Genomic DNA, 17,970 nt, shown 5'->3' with positions numbered 1-17,970 from the left:
AACAAGAAGATCTAACAATTTTAAATATCTATGCCAACGTGGGAGCAGCCAACTATAGAAACCAATTAATAACAAAATCAAAGAAACACATCAATAACAATACAATAATAGTAGGGGACACTAACACTCCCCTCACTGAAATGGACAGATCATCCAAGCAAAAGATCAACAAGGAAATAAAGGCCTTAAATGACACACTGGACCAGATGGACATCACAGATATATTCAGAACATTTCATCCCAAAGCAACAGAATACACATTCTTCTCTAGCACACATGGAACATTCTCCAGAATAGATCACATCACAGAATAGATCACATCCTAAATCAGGTCTCAACTGGTATCAAAAGATTGGGATTGGGAAATCCCTTTTACGAAGATGGCACCGAAAGCTAAGAAGGAAACCCCTACCCTTCCCAAAGCCGAAGCCAAAGCAAAGGCTTTGAAGGCCAAGAAAACGGTGCTGAAAGGCACCCACCGTCACAAAAAAAAGAAGATCCGCACATCACCTACGTTCCGACGACCCAAGACTCTGCGTCTCCAAAGGCAGCCCAAATACCCTCGAAAGACCACCCCCAGGAGAAACAAGCTTAATCACTATGCCATAATCAAGTTCCCCCTGACAACTGAGTCAGCCATGAAGAAAATAGAAGACAACAACACATTGTGTTCAGTGTGGATGTCAAGGCCAACAAGCACCAGATCAAACAGGCTGTGAAGAAGCTCTATGATATTGATGTAGCCAAGGTCAACACCTTAATCAGGCCTGATGGAGAGAAGAAGGCATACGTTCAACTGGCCCCTGACTATGATGCTTTGGATGTTGCCAACAAAATTGGGATCATCTAAACTGAGTCCAGTTGGCTAAATCTAAATACAGTTTTTTCATGATAAAAAAAAAAAAATTGGGATCATTCCCTGCATATTTTCAGACCACAATGCTCTGAAGCTAGAACTCAATCACAAGAGGAAACTTGGAAAGAAGCCAAACACATGGAGAATAAACAGCATCCTTCTAAGGAATGAATGGGTCAACCAGGAAATTAAAGAAGAATTGAAAAAAATCATGGAAACAAATGATAATGAAAACACAACGGTTCAAATCTGTGGGACACAGCAAAGGCAGTCCTGAGAGGAAAATATATAGTGGTACAAGCCTTTCTCAAGAAACAAGAAAGGTCTCAAGTACACAACCTAACCCTATACCTAAAGGAGCTGGAGAAAGAACAAGAAAGAAACCCTAAACCCAGCAGGAGAAGAGAAATCATAAAGATCAGAGCAGAAATCAATGAAATAGAAACCAAAAAACAATAGAACAAATCAATGAAACTAGGAGCTGGTTCTTTGAAAGAATCAATAAGATTGATAAACCCCTGGCCAGACTTATCAAAAAGAAAAGAGGAAGGACCCAAATAAATAAAATCATGAATGAAAGAGGAGAGATCACAACTAACACCAAAGAAATACAGACAATTATAAGAACATACTATAAGCAACTCTATGCCAACAAATTTGACAATCTGGAAGAAATGGATGCATTCCTAGAGACATATAAACTACCACAACTGAACCAGGAAGAAATAGAAAACCTGAGCAGGCACATAACCAGTAAGGAGATTGAAACAGTCATCAAAAATCTCCAAACAAACAAAAGCCCAGGGCCAGACGGCTTCCCAGGGGAATTCTACCAAACATTTAAAGAAGAACTAATTCTTATTCTCCTAAAACTGGTCCAAAAAATAGAAATGGAAGGAAAACTTCCAAACTCATTTTATGAGGCCAGCATCACCTTGATCCCAAAACCAGACAAGGATTCCACCAAAAAAGAGAACTACAGACCAATATCCTTGATGAACACAGATGCAAAAATTCTCACCAAAATACTAGCCAATAAGATTCAACAGTACATTAAAATGATTATTCACCATGACCAAGTGGGATTTATTCCAGGGCTGCAGGGTTGGTTCAACATCCACAAATCAATCAATGTGATACAACACATTAATAAAAGAAAGAACAAGAACCATATGATACTCTCCATAGATGCTGAAAAAGCATTTGACAAAGTACAGCATCCCTTCCTGATCAAAACTCCTCAAAGTGTAGGGATAGAGGGCACATACCTCAATATTATCAAAGCCATCTATGAAAAACCCACCGCAAATATCATTCTCAATGGAGAAAAACTGAAAGCTTTTCTGTTAAGGTCCGGAACACGGCAGGGATGTCCATTATCACCACTGCTATTCAACATAGTACTAGAAATCCTAGCCTCAGCAATTAGACAACAAAAAGAAATTAAAGGCATCCAAATCGGCAAAGAAGAAGTCAAACTATCACTCGTCGCAGATGATATGATACTATATGTGGAAAACCCAAAAGACTCCACTCCAAAACTGCTAGAACTTGTACAGGATTTCAGTAAAGTGTCAGGATATAAAATCAATGCACAGAAATCAGTTGCATTTCTGTACACCAACAACAAGACAGAAGAAAGAGAAATTAAGGAGTCAATCCCATTTACAATTGCACCCAAAACTCTAAGATACTTAGGAATAAACCTAACCAAAGAGGCTAAGAATCTATATGCAGAAAACTATAAAGTACTCATGAAAGAAATTGAGGAAGACACAAAGAAATGGAAAAATGTTCCATTCTCCTGGATTGGAAGAATAAATATTGTGAAAATGTCTATGCAACCTAAAGCAATCTACACATTTAATGCAATCCCTATCAAAATACCACCCATTTTTTTCAAAGAAATGGAACAAATAATCCTAAAATTTATATGGAACCAGAAAAGACCTCGAATAGCCAAAGGAATATTGAAGAACAAAGCCAAAGTTGGTGGCATCACAATTCAGGACTTCAAGCTCTATTACAAAGCTGTCATCATCAAGACAGCATGGTACTGGCACAAAAACAGACACATAGATCAATGGAACAGAATAGAGAGCCCAGAAATAGACCCTCAACTCTACAGTCAACTCATCTTTGACAAAGCAGGAAAGAATGTCCAATGGAAAAAAGACAGCCTCTTCAATAAATGGTGCTGGGAAAATTGGACAGCCACATGCAGATAAATGAAATTGGACCACTTCCTTACACCACACATGAAAATAGACTCAAAATGGATAAAGGACCTCAACGTGAGAAAGGAATCCATCAAAATCCTTGAGGAGAACGCAGGCAGCAACCTCTTCGAACTCAGCTGCAGCAACATCTTCCTAGGAACATCGGCAAAGGCAAGGGAAGCAAGGGCAAAAATGAACTATTGGGATTTCATCAAGATCAAAAGCTTTTGCACAGCAAAGGAAACAGTTAACAAAACCAAAAGACAACTCACAGAATGGGAGAAGATATTTGCAAATGACATATCAGATAAAGGGCTAGTGTCCAAAATCTATAAGGTACTTAGCAAATTCAACACCCAAAGAACAAACAATCCAATCAAGAAATGGGCAGAGGACATGAACAGACATTTCTGCAAAGAAGACATCCAGATGGCCAACAGACACATGAAAACGTCCTCCACATCACTTGGCATCAGGGAAATACAAATCAAAACCACAATGAGATATGACCTCACACCAGTCAGAATGGCTAAAATTAATGAGTCAGGAAATGACAGATGCTGGCGAGGATGCGGAGAAAGGGGAACCCTCCTACACTGTTGGTGGGAATGCAAGCTGGTGCAACCACTCTGGAAAACAGCATGGAGATTCCTCAAAATGTTGAAAATAGAACTACCCTACGACCCAGCAATTGCACTACTGGGTATTTACCCTAAAGATACAAACGTAGTGATCCGAAGGGGCACGTGCACCCGAATGTTTATAGCATCAATGTCTACAATAGCCAAACTATGGAAAGAACCTAGATGTCCATCAACAGATGAATGGATAAAGAAGAAGTGGTATATATACACAATGGAATACTATGCAATCATCAAAAGAAATGAAATCTTGCCATTTGCGATGACATGGATGGAACTAGAGGGTATCATGCTTAGTGAAATAAGTCAATTGGAGAAAGACAACTATCATATGATCTCCCTGACATGAGGACATGGAGATGCAACATGGGGGGTTAGGGGGAATAAATTAAACGAGATGGGATTGGGAGGGAGACAAACCATAAGTGACTCTTAATCTCACAAAACAAACTGAGGGTTGCTGGGGGGAGGGGGTTTGGGAGAGGGGGATTGGAGTTATGGACCCTGGGGAGGGTATGTGCTATGGTGAGTGCTGTGAAGTGTGTAAATCTGGCGATTCACAGACCTGTACCCCTGGGGATAAAAATACATTATATGTGTATAGAAAATAAGAAAAAAAAAAGTCAGATCCTTAATATCTCATTACAGTTACCTATAGTTAAATATATGTGAGGAAAAAAACTTGATATTCTTACATAATAAAAATAAATTACAGACATGAAATTTTCTTAATGAAATTCTATCTATTTCTAGGACATATAAAACACATGTAAAAACAGCCTCTATGTTTGTTTTGTGAGATTAAGAGTCATTTATGGGGGGAGGTGGGGTTGGGAGAGTGGGAGGGGGTTATAGACATTGGGGAGGGTATGTGCTATCATGAATGCTGTGAAGTGTGTAAACCTGGCGATTCACAGACCTATACCCCTGGGGATAAAAATACATTATATGTGTATAAAAAAAAAAAATTGGAAGGGGAGGTGAACCATAAGAGACTATGGACTCTGAAAACAACCTGAGGGTTTTGAAGGGTCAGGGGTGGGAGGTTGGGGGAACAGGTGGTGGGTAATAGGGAGGGTACGTTTTGCATGGAGCACTGGGTGTTGTGCAAAAACAATGAATATTGTTACGCTGAAAAAATAAATAAATTAAAAAAAAAAAAAACCAGCCTCTATGTTTGTACATAATCTTTCTAGGGGTGTATAGAAGGATATTTTGACCTGACTAGTTGAAGTTGCTTCTCTCTTTGAATGACAAAATTCAGAATATTGTGACTAAATCACTCCCTGTAAAAGAGTCAAATGCAGAACTTTTAAGTATCTTCCCATGCGAAAGTGCATGCTGTTCCAACAGCTTGTTCCCTGAACTCCATTGTCACAGTTAATCTTACACAAAAGTGTGTTAGTTTTCAACTGGGGAAACTGAATGGTCCCATTTGTCTAAAAATAACACCTTTACTAGTGTGTCTTAAACTTCCTAGTATTCTTACTAGGAGGCCAGCATTACCTTGATAACAAATCCAGATAAAGACTCCACTAAAGGGGTGCCTGGGTGGCTCAGTCAGTTGAGCATCTGCCTTCAGCTCAGGTCATGGTCCCAGGGTCCTGGGATGGAGCCCCGTATCAGTCATCCTGCTTAGCAGAGACCCTGTTACTCCCTCTCCCTCTGCCTGTCTCTCTGTCTATTTGTGCCCTCTCTCTCTGTCTCTCTGTCAAATAAATAAAATCTTTAAAAAAAAAGACTCCAATAAAAAAGAAAACTACAGACCAATATCCCTGATGAACATGGATACAAAAATTCTCAATAAGACACTAGTAAAACAAACTCAACAGCACATTAAACATTGAAATTTAAGTGTCTATATTCCATCTGAGATAATAAATATTGAGCATCAATAATTAGCACTCTGTCATATTAATAGGAATTTTCTATAAGATTGCAAACACCCCTATTTCAATGAATCAAAAGGTCTAACTTAGAGAGATGATGATGTGAACACCATTTTCTCCACCCCAAATACTCATCCACATTCCACTCCCAACCTGCATATAAACACACACATGCTAAAGCATAAGGTCTTTGAGAATTCTGTCAGACCAAAGCACTTGGACTCTAGAGTATACAGAACTGTTTCTTTACTTTCATGTTGAGGAGAAGGGGTTTTGTTACTGTGCGTACACAATTCTGAAAACTCTACCATGTTAATGGAAATATCCCTCCTTCTACCCTTCTTTCTTTTACTACATTCAGTTCAAAATAAGTTTATCCATCTCTTACATATGTAAAATAAAAGGTTAGTATAATTGAATATTATCATATGCAGACCTCTGAAAAAAAAATATCACACGAATGCATCCTGGATAGTCCGTGCTCTCTTTATCCTTTATTTTCATTCTAAAGCTCATAGATCCTTGACCCTCTTTATTGGTTTCCTCTCATTCGGTCTTTTTTCCTTTCCCCTCTCTTTACTGGGTCATTCATCAATTTACCCTCAGCAAACACTTTACCACCACTTATCTCCCTATGCCTATATCATATAGCTCAGCTTCACCCTCTTCCACATTTGGTCCAGGTAGTTCTCATTATGTCTCTCTTTGACGAATCACAGTTAATAGTTCAATGCAAAAGGCAACCCTCAATTGATGCCATTAACCATTTTTAAGATATTTTATAGTTTGAATTAACATTTTAATATAGATAAAACTTAAATAGAGTGCCCACAATTCAAAATCCCCTTTAGGGGAGAAAAGCTGCTTCCCTAAGGGGTTTGTACATCTTTTGAAGAACTAACTGGAAGTCAGAAATAAGTAGAAACACCCCAATTTGCAATTCAGCCTAAATTTTTGTTCAACTGCAAATTAAAGTTCAGAAGCAAGTTTTCTCCTAATGTCTATTAAATTTAAATGCTACCTTTATTTCAGCACTCATTTGTTTTTAGGAATTCAATGATTTGTCAAAAATAAAACCCAATTAATTCCAATTAATATGCAGCCTAATGTACATTTCAATAATTCTATTATTTGTGTTCATATACATACAGTTATACCCTCTCTTCACAACTGTATGAATAGAAAGTATTGAGAGATGGGTCCAGTTCCCCATCACAATTCTAAGCTTTAGAAACATTTCTATAAAAAACTATTTTGAGATAGCAGTTTTATTCATAAAACATATACACATTATATGCATCTATAACCACACTTCATTTACATATACATGTCATTAGAATATTTGCATGAGTGTTCATATTCTTAGGCCAACATATGTAAATAAATCACATAGCAATTTGAAAATTTAGCAACTAAATAGGCAATCTGTTAAGTATAATCAGACATGCTATTCAGCAACTGTATGATATAATTCAATCTTCCAAAGAAAATATATGTTTTGCATGAGGGTGCCTTTATAAAAGCTTGATGAAGTTTTCTAGGAATTTGCACTGAAATTTTCACATATTCAAAAAATAAAAGGTAAAGCCATCTGACTAATGCTTAAATGAAAGGAAAATCTCATCACTGTAACCCGATAAGAATCTAATTGTCTTATTGTCTATCATTTGGAAATATGATACACTAATTGGGGCTATTTCCAAAGAGAATGCAATCTTCTTGTCAAGATCCTATTCACATATTAACATAAATGAAATCAAAGTGTCATAAAATTAACCATTATCCATAACGTTTTGATAAGCTATATATATTTTAAAATTTACTCTTCACTTCATGGATACGATGCTCATCATAAATCATTCCCTCTACTTTTCAGATAATGATTTGATTTTTTGATTTAGCTATACAATAGCTAAAACCAGTAATCAAAGAAAGCCAACTAGTTTAATGTGTCAGAGTTCAACAGACTAAAAAACTTATCAGTTCAAAATAAGCATTACCTTGATCTGAATCTTCATAAAAAACAGCAGATCTCTTGCCAGGTAACACCATTTCTTTGGGTTCTGTGGGCAAAGAGAAAAGAGATTAATGAAAACAACCTTTCTTTTTGCTCTTTAAATACTTCTTTAAGAAGATTCATTAGTAATAAAGGTCAGAGAGGAAAATCATTTAGCAAAATACTCAGCTCCATTCAGCAGATGCCTTGGGAAGTACTTGCTATAAATGCCAAATAGTTTATCAAAAGTCCCCCCCTCCTACAGCTGAGAACATGGCAGATACTGTGGCAGATACTCAGCCTTGTTTTCTTTGCTTCTCTCTCTTCTCCCATGGGAAGAAAATAAGCACTTGAACATGAAAAAGCATTAGCTTCCACTGTTTCAAAAGATAAGATGTAAGCCATGTTGGGACAGAATGTTTACTTGGAATACAACTAACTGAAATGGAATTGGCAATTATCTAAACTTACTTTTCTTCCTCCTGCAGTGAGTATGGGATTTAAAATATTCATGAAAGCTTGGGTGTTTTCCTATTCTGTCTTTCCACAGAAGTGATAACATGAGATAGTATGGGATGACTCTGTAAATAATTGCAGATTACCCTGCTCATAAGATGCAATTTCAGAGCTTTTCTATGCCGCGACAAGGAGGAAAGCACTTTCTAGAAGTCAAAAGTATGAAAATATGTCTTATTCCCTCTCTTAGCATATAACAATCTTGATGAGTATTCCTTAAGAGATTTTATTGCATCATTATCTGAATGTTCAGATTGGAGAATAAGAAATTCAAGTCTGAGCAACAGCTTTCCAGAAAAGAATGTTACATAGCTAGGTAAGAATTTAAATTCCCTTAAGAAGGTTATTTGGACAAATGTTAACAGTTAAAAGCATCATTGATTAATTGACTACAACAGTCATTATAAGAATAGTCCTATAACTGTAATCAATATAACACCTTACTAGCTATGTGACCTTGGGCAAGAACATTAAACTTTGTAAACCTTTAAATTTCATCTGTAATATCCAAATAATAATTCCTCCTACTCCACAGAGCTGATAAATAAATGAAATAAAATATATAAAGGATATAGGACTAATGATTATTAGCTACTATAATTATCAATAACATTAATAACATTATTAATATTATTATCATTATTCCCCTTTTTAAAAAAATCTCACTACCTCATTGAAAATCTCTGCCTCTGAGCCATGTGGTGGAATAATTAAAATAATATCCTACTGGATATCATTGAATTTGTCTTTTGTTAATCAGAGTCCGTGATGACAGAAATAGATAAATAAATAAATAGTCATGTATGTCTTTGGGCAGGTGGGAAAAAAAATTTTCAGGAAGATGAGTTAAGTTGCAACCACACTATTGCACTGGCTTCTCTTGATTTTGCTAAAGATTTTAATTTAAAGAAGGCCCTCAAGAAAGTATGATATAGTTTAAGATTCTCTTAAAGCAACTGGCCCTTGTGTACTCTTGTCAGTATTCAATCCCGTTCAGAAAACACCTCATGAGCTCCTAGTGCAAACCAAGGGTATGGACTGACTAGAGAAAACAGTAAACAAAAAATGACCCAAAAAAACATCTTTAGACAATAATTTCAAGTAATTGGTGTAAATAGCAAGTTTAAAACATTAAACAATATACACTGTGTTGGAGCAACAGAAGGTATCGAAAGGATACTGTACAGTCAGGAAAGGGAGATTTTAAAAATAAACTTTATAAAGTCAGTCAGAATAGGTGAACCGATGCACACTGGCTGACAATCCGCCCTCTTTCGTCTAAGAAAATTTCACAAAAGAGAGGAAATTTGCAAGACTAGGTCTGGAAGGCAGGTAAGTAAGAATATGTCTTTCCAGGGAGCTGGGACAATGCATACAAAGAACTGAAACATAAAAACAACTACAACAACAACAACAACAACAACAAAACATGGAGACCAGATTAACATGAGACTGACTTGCAGAGTCCATTGTGTTTCTCCCCAGTCTCTCATTAAAATGCTCAGAGGATGTTAAAGAAGAGAAATACTGGTAATGGCAACAGAAGAAAAGGGACAAAACATAAAAAAGTATTTCTAGTAGCTGCACCCCTGATAGGGACAGACTAAGTAACACTGTTTTAGACTCAAACTTCATACTGTATATTTCGGAAGACACAGCATATATGATGAGAAATAAAGAAACTGGGAACGGACTTTGATTGACACCAACAGTCCCCAACTCCAAGTTGCTGGAATCAAGCAGACCAAAGTCTATATAACATCTCTTGTGGGTTGAATTATGTCCCCCAACAAATATATTGAAGTCCTACCCTTGTACTTGTGAGTGTGAATTTATTTGGAAATGGAGTCTTTCCAGATATAATGATGCTATATGGGAGGAGGGGAGCTTAATCCAACATGACTGGTGTCCTTATAAGATGAGACACAAAGAGAGACACATGCAGAGAGGAGAATGCCACATGAAGACAAGGCACAGAGAGAGAGATCACCATGTGATGAGGGAAGAAGAGATTGGAGTCAACAAGCCAAAAAATGCCAAGGATTGCTGACAACAGAAGCTAAGAGAAACTCATGGAACCAATTCTCCCCTAGGTTTACAGAGAGAACATTGTTCTCTCTCAACATTGTCGATCTCTCAACATTGTTGATCCCTTTATTCTTGATTTATAGCCTCTAGAACTGTGAGAGAATAAATTTATCTTATTCTAAGCTACCCAGTTTGTGGTAATTTGTTATGGCAGTCCTACTAAACTAATGTAACATTTTTTGAGGCAACAAGAATTAGGTCTTTACCCTGATCACTTGGAGCTTAAAAAATCTTACAGTTATACTAACCCAGCAAACATATTCTCAATTTAGAATTTAGAATGCCCAGCTACGGGGGGGTGGGAGGTTGAGGAACCAGGTGGTGGGTAATAGGGAGGGCACGTACTGCATGGAGCACTGGGTGTGATGCCAAAACAATGAACACTGTTATGCTGTAAATAAACAAATAAAAATAAATAAATTTAAAAAAATCTTATTTAATTTTTTTTATTATGTTATGTTAGTCACCATATAGTATATCATTAGGTTTAAGGTTTAAATTGCCTTCCCTCCATAGCTAGGATCTGCTGCAAGTACAAACCAACAGCAAATGAAGAGGGATATGTTGGTCCTGTATTTTTACCCCATGTCCCTCTTCCCCAGCCCAGTTAAGCTTGGTCCCAGTGCCTCTGGGATACGGGAGTGGAGTGGAAAATGGAAGGTAAGGAAAGAAGAGGTAACTGGAGAAGGAAATTTTACTTTCTGTTCACTGAGCTAAGAGAGCTGTTTTGTATTTAAAGCTGATTCTCAACCAGTGGATGCTTTTCTAGGTTTTTCAGGGATTGTTTCCCCTTCTCCAGTCACTGAGGAGCTTTCATGTGTACTACCTCGATATGAGTCACACTGTCTCATTTTATCACCTACTACATCCACAGCTCCAACTAACACCTTCAGCCCTATCTGCTGAAGCCCCTGGGTAGCTCTCTGGGACAGCATCATGATTGCTCCCTCACATTCATGGCCCACATCTACTGCACAGGGAGCTCTCCTACAAACCCTGGAGAAATGGGCTACTCTCAATTCAGCAACTCTCCTTTCTCTTCCATAAATGCTCACTAGCTCATCTTGGCTTTAGAGTCATCTGAAATCCATCCCCGGTCTCCACAACCACAACCAAAACTTAAAGGGACACATACTAAACTCTCACTGAGTTTTGTTGAACCACCTCTTTTATCAGTAGGAGGAGAAAAAAAAAGGAAACACCCCACAACATACATCCTTGTGTACATTCCTAATGGACCCTCAGTTTACTCCAAAGAAATATGCCTTTAATCTCTAGACCTCCCACCCTTTTTGGGATCAGGAATGTAGGAGTTATCTAACCAGTTCTCACATTTTTACTAGGGAATTTCTACAAGGTGACCTGAGTTCATAAATCACTTTGGTATCGGATAGCTTTTGTCTTAAAGAGTCAATATCTTCCCATTTTACATCCTGTGATATGAGTTTTCACAATCTGAATTTTAAGAGACTCATGGGGGAATCAGCTAAAAATTGTATAATATGTCTACTGGATATACTCTCTTTTTAAAGTTTCTTGAGCATTCTATGAGTTTTATATATAAATTCAATAAAATACAATCAATATTCTATCTCTTAATCTTCAATATAATCTCTCATCTTCAGTCAGGTGAAGTGCTCAAAAACTCCCATGTTACTCTCACCAGTTCCACTTACCATGTCTGTTCCTTCTGGTTGTGATTGAATTCTTACTTTTCAATACCTTCAAAATTTACCACCCTGTCAAAGTTTTAATGCCAACTTCTCCACAAAGTGATCCCCAGGTACTCTGGACTTTGTTGATTTTATCAGTCTCTGACCTTGTGTAGCAATTATAGTCAATGCATATAATTTATATTGCCTTCTTGGGTTGTCTTACGCTGTCATGTCTCTCCAACTATATTTTAAGTTCCTCAAGAGTATTTGTATCTTGTGCCTCTCACATATCCCCTTTAGTACTTGATTCAATGCTCAGCACATAGGAGGTGTTTCCTAATAAATATATGCTCACTTCCATGTTCTAAATATCTATTAACAAAGATAAGAAAGCTAACTTTTGTGGCATAAATATCTTACTATGTCTCATATAGAAATTGCATAGTAAGTCCTTATTGTTGCCACATAAAATTTAAAGAACATTTGAACAAACTAGTATGTCAGATAGACCAGAAGCAGAAGACAAAGGAATATGAGAGGTGAAATGCCAACAGAAAACAAGGATGTCATTATTTGGAAATATAAACCATATGCAATGCTTTTGGATTTCTCTATGTTTGACTTCACCTTTCTGCAGGGGTAGCACTTGTCTCAGAAGGATTAGGATTGTTACAAGGCAAATAAAATAGGAAAGGAAGAGACTACAGCTTCACCAGCAACATTCTAGATTGATAGTAAGGTGATGGTCTTGAAAAATCAGGCTTTCCTTTTAATTGTTAAAAACACAATCTTAGTTGCCATTAACATATTAGAAGTCAGAACTAGAAAACTAGATCATGAAGTTATATAATAGAATTAGGAAAGAAAACATAGGGTATGATATAAAGGATATGGAAAACTATCTTAGGCTCAAAGGTTGTAAGGAAAAGAAGACAGAAGAGGAAGAGGTCAAATATCAAATCCTCATTTCCCTCCTCTAAGTTAAACCTCCACATGAATGTGGTAATAAGAACAGTAGGACTAGCAGACTGCTTTTCAGAGCACAGCCTGGAGAGAATTCCAGACTCTCTGAGAAAACTAGCATTCAGCATTTAACACTACACTTACATGGGAGCTACTACGGGGCATTAGAAGAGGGAGGGAAATATCTAAAACCATGAATCTGAGACAGAATCCCATTATGCCCACAACCAATGTGCGGTGCCCCAGGGAGACAGAAGTTCCCAAGTACCCTGATCAGGGAATATGGGAGTGCTGAGTAGATGTGGTCCCCCACCTACTCCCCAACTCCAAAATGAAATCACTGTCTCCAGAGTCACGATACTATAAAGGAAAGAGTAGAAGAAAGAAAAAATTCTGAAAGCACAAACATTTACCCAAAAGTTGTCTCAGTCATATACCCCTAGTAAAAAGGAACTTAAATGTATCTAGTCCAAGGTTATTCTTTTACAGATGAGGAAACAAAAAAACAGAGTGGCAGACTCACCTACTCAAGAGTATTATGCAAATGAGGACACAAAATAGTAATTTCAGTTTTTCTAATACTTACTGGAATGCCTACACACTATCCTACATTTTTATCCAGCTCCTTTTTACTCTAAATATCAGTTAACGCTATTATTCAGTTAATATTTAAAAATAAAAATTCAAATTTTGTTTTAAATAAAAATATCAATAATTTTAAATCCATTTGTTTTAATGAATAATGAAATATATTTAAAATTAAAATAATGAATAATGATTCCACAGAAACACTATTAGTCTCATTTATTTAGTAATTTTAGCAAGGTTACTGATTTAATGCCATTGTACAACAATCAGTTGTGCTACCACATAACAACAAACAAAAACATAGAAATTCTGGTTCTCTGAGTGGTTCACTCAGTTAAGCATCTGATTCTTGATCTCAGGATCATGAGTTCAAGCTCCATGCTGGCTGTGGAGCTGGATGTGGAGCTGGGCATGGAGACTACTTAGAAGAAAATCAAAGTCTACATTTAAAATAGAAATAAAACCTCAAATACCATGGAATAAATCTAGCAAAAGATTTTTTTTTTACCTCTAAACTAAAAATTACTTAGAGAAACATTACTTAGGAAAAATAAAGCAGGCAAATTAATGGAAAGAGCCACATTGTTCTCACTGATTGAAAGATTCGTTATTACAGGATGTTGATTCTCCCCGAACTGACCCATGTATTCAGTATGATCACAATAAAGATCCCAGTAGTTTGTTTTTTTTTAATAATTTACTTATTTATTTGACAGACAGAGATCACAAGCAGGCAGAGAGGCAGGCAGAGATAGAGGTGGAAGCAGGCTCCCCGCCAGGCAGAGAGCCCGATGTGGGGCTCGATCCCAGGACCCTGGACCACGACCTGAGCCGAAGGCAGAGGCTTTAACCCACTGAGCCACCCAGGCGCCCCCCCAGTAGTTTGTTTTTTAATATTAAATTTACAACCTAACATTTATATAGAAATGTAAAGGGCCAAGATTATCCAAGGTGATATTAAAGAAGAACAAAGCGGCAGAGGAGTCAAGATGGCGGAGGAGTAGCAGCCTGAGACTACATCAGGTAGCAGGAGATCAGCTCGATAGCTTATCTAAACATTGCAAACACCTACAAATCCAACGGGAGAGCGAAGAGAAGAAGAACAGCAACTCTAGAAACAGAAAATCAACCACTTTCTGAAAGGAAGGACTGGCGGAGAAGTGATTCTAAAACAACGGGAAGATAGACCGCGGGGGGAGGGGCCGGCTCCCGGCAAGCGGCGGAGGAACGGAGCACAAAATCAGGACTTTTAAAAGTCTGTTCCACTGAGGGACATTGCTCCAGGGGCTAAACCGGGGTGAAGCCCACGCGGGGCCAGCATGGCCCCAGGCCCCGCAGGGTCACAGAAGGATCGGGGGTGTCGGAGTGTCGGAGTGTCGGAGTGTCGGAGAGCTCGCAGGTATTAGAACGGAGAAGCTGGCTGCAGAGACAGAGCCGAGGACTGAACTCTCAGCTCGGGGTTACCTTGAACTGGTCACGGGCTGGGTGAGCTCGGAGCGCGGCTAGAGGCTGGGGATACGGGAGTGATTGGGTGCTGTCCTCTGGGGGCGCACTGAGGAGTGGGGCCCCAGGCTCTCGGCTCCTCCAGGCCAGAGACTGGGAGGCCGCCATTTTCATTCCCGTCCTCCGGAACTCTACAGAAAGCGTTCAGGGAACAGAAGCTCCCAAAAGCGAACCCGAGCCGATTACTTAGTCCGGCCGCCGGTAAGGGCGGTGCAATCCCGCCTCGGGCAAAGACACTTGAGAGTCACTACAACAGGCCCCTCCCCCAGAAGATCAACAAAATATCCAGCCAGGACGAAGTTCATCTATCAAGGAAAGTAGGTTCATTTCCTAAGACAGCAGTGCAATTCCAGAGGAGGAGAAAGCAAAGCACGGAACTCATGGCTTTCTCCCCATGATTCTTTAGTCTTGCGGCTACTTCAATTTTTTTTTTCTTTTTTCAATTTTTTTTTCTTTTTTCAATTTTTTTTTCTTTTTTCTTTTTTCTTCTTCTGCTAAATTTTTTAAAACTTTTACCCTTTTCTTTTTTAACGTTTTTTGACTAGTTCATCTAAATATATATATTTTTTTCTTTTTTATATTTTTTTATTTGTTTTATTTTTTAAATTTTTTTCTTTTTTTTTCTTTTTTTTTTTCTTTTTTTTTTTTCTTTTTTTTTTTTCAGAACCTGTTTTTATCCCCTTTCTCCCCACCACAATTTGGGGTCTCTTCTGATTTGGTTACAGCGCATTTTTCCGGGGTCTTTGCCACCCTTTTAGTAGTTTATTTGCTCCTTCATATCCTCTTATCTGGACAAAATGACAAGGCGGAAAAAATCACCACAAACAAAAGAACAAGAGACAGTACCGAAGGCTAGGGACCTAATCAACACAGACATGGGTAATATGTCAGATCAAGAGTTCAGAATGACGATTCTGAACATTCTAGCCGGGCTCGAAAAAGGCATGGAAGATATTAGAGAAACCCTCTCTGGAGATATTAAAGCCCTTTCTGGAGAAATTAAAGAACTAAAATCTAACCAAGTTGAAATCAAAAAAGCTATTAATGAGGTGCAATAAAAAATGGAGGCTCTCACTGCTAGGATAAATGAGGCAGAAGAAAGAATTAGTGATATAGAAGACCAAATGACAGAGAATAAAGAAGCTGAGCAAAAGAGGGACAAACAGCTACTGGACCACGAGGGGGGAATTTGAGAGATAAGTGACACCATAAGACAAAACAATATTAGAATAATTGGGATTCCAGAAGAAGAAGAAAGAGAGAGGGGAGCAGAAGGTATAATGGAGAGAATTATTGGAGAGAATTTCCCTAATATGGCAAAGGGAACAAGCATCAAAATCCAGAAGGTGCAGAGAACCCCCCTCAAAATCAACAAGAATAGGTCCACACCCCATCATCTAATAGTAAAATTTACAAGTCTTAGTGACAAAGAGAAAATCCTGAAAGCAGCCCGGGAAAAGAAGTCTGTAACATACAATGGTAAAAATATTAGATTGGCATAAGACTTATCCACAGAGACCTGGCAGGCCAGAAAGTGCTGGCATGATATATTCAGAGCACTAAATGAGAAAAACATGCAGCCAAGAATACTCTATCCAGCTAGGCTATCATTGAAAATAGAAGGAGAGATAAAAAGCTTCCAGGACAAACAAAAACTGAAAGAATTTGCAAACACCAAACCAGCTCTACAGGAAATATTGAAAGAGGTCGTCTAAGCAAAGAGAGAGCCTAAAAGTAGTAGATCAGAAAGGTACAGAGACAATATACAGTAGCAGTCACTTTACAGGCAATATAATGGCAGTAAATTCATATCTCTCAGTAGTTACCCTAAATGTTAATGGGTCAAATGCCCCAATCAAAAGACACAGGGTATCAGAATGGATAAAAAACAAAACCCATCTATATGTTGCCTACAAGAAACTCATTTCAGATGCGAAGACACCTCTAGATTTAAAGTGAGGGGGTGGAAAAACAATTTACCATGCTAATGGACATCAGAAGAAAGCTGGGGTGGCAATCCTTATATCAGATCAATTAGATTTTAAGCCAAAGACTATAATAAGAGAAGAGGAAGGACACTATATCCTACTCAAAGGGTCTGTCCAACAAGAAGATCTAACAATTTTAAATATCTATGCCCCTAACGTGGGAGCAGCCAACTATAGAAACCAGTTAATAACAAAATCAAAGAAACACATCAATAATAATACAATAATAGTAGGGGACTTTAACACTCCCCTCACTGAAATGGACAGATCAACCAAGCAAAAGATCAATAAGGAAATAAAGGCCTTAAATGACACACTGGACCAGATGGACATCACAGATATATTCAGAACATTTCATCCCAAATCAAGAGAATACACATTCTTCTCTAGTGCACATGGAACCTTCTCCAGAATAGATCACATCCTGGGTCACAAATCAGGTCTCAACTGGTTTCAAAAGATTAGGATCATTCCCTGCATATTTTCAGACCACAACGCTCTGAAGCTAGAACTCAATCACATGAGGAAATTTGGAAAGAACCCAAATACATGGAGACCAAACAGCATCCTTCTAAAGAATGAATGGGTCAACCAGGAAATTAAAGAAGAATTGAAAAAATTCATGGAAGCAAATGATACTGAAAACACAACGGTTCAAAATCTGTGGGATGCAACAAAGGCAGTCCTGAGAGGAAAATATACAGCTGTACAAGCCTTTCTCAAGAAACAAGAAAGGTCTCAAGTACACAACCTAACCCTACACCTAAAGGAGCTGGAGAAAGAACAAGAAAGAAACCCTAAACCCAGCAGGAGAAGAGAAATCATAAAGATCAGAGCAGAAATCAATGAAATAGAAACCAAAAAAACAATAGAACAAATCAATGAAACTACGCACTAGTTCTTTGAAAGAATTAATGAGATTGATAAACCCCTGGCCAGACTCATCAAAAAGAAAAGAGAAAGGACCCAAATAAATAAAATCATGAATGAAAGAGGAGAGATCACAACTAACACCAAAGAAATACAGACAATTATAAGAACATACTATGAGCAACTCTACGCCAACAA

General features: G+C 37.9%; 1 pseudogene; it reads left to right on the top strand.

The window, feature by feature from the left end:
- The first annotated feature begins 380 nt into the window (after window positions 1-380).
- On the top strand, window positions 381-850 carry LOC123933446 (annotated as a pseudogene).
- The last annotated feature ends 17,120 nt before the right edge of the window (window positions 851-17,970 follow it).

Source organism: Meles meles, chromosome 2 (genome assembly GCF_922984935.1).
Source record: "Meles meles chromosome 2, mMelMel3.1 paternal haplotype, whole genome shotgun sequence".
NCBI classification, from domain to species: domain Eukaryota; kingdom Metazoa; phylum Chordata; class Mammalia; order Carnivora; family Mustelidae; genus Meles; species Meles meles.
This window is presented reverse-complemented; position numbering and strand designations above follow the sequence as displayed.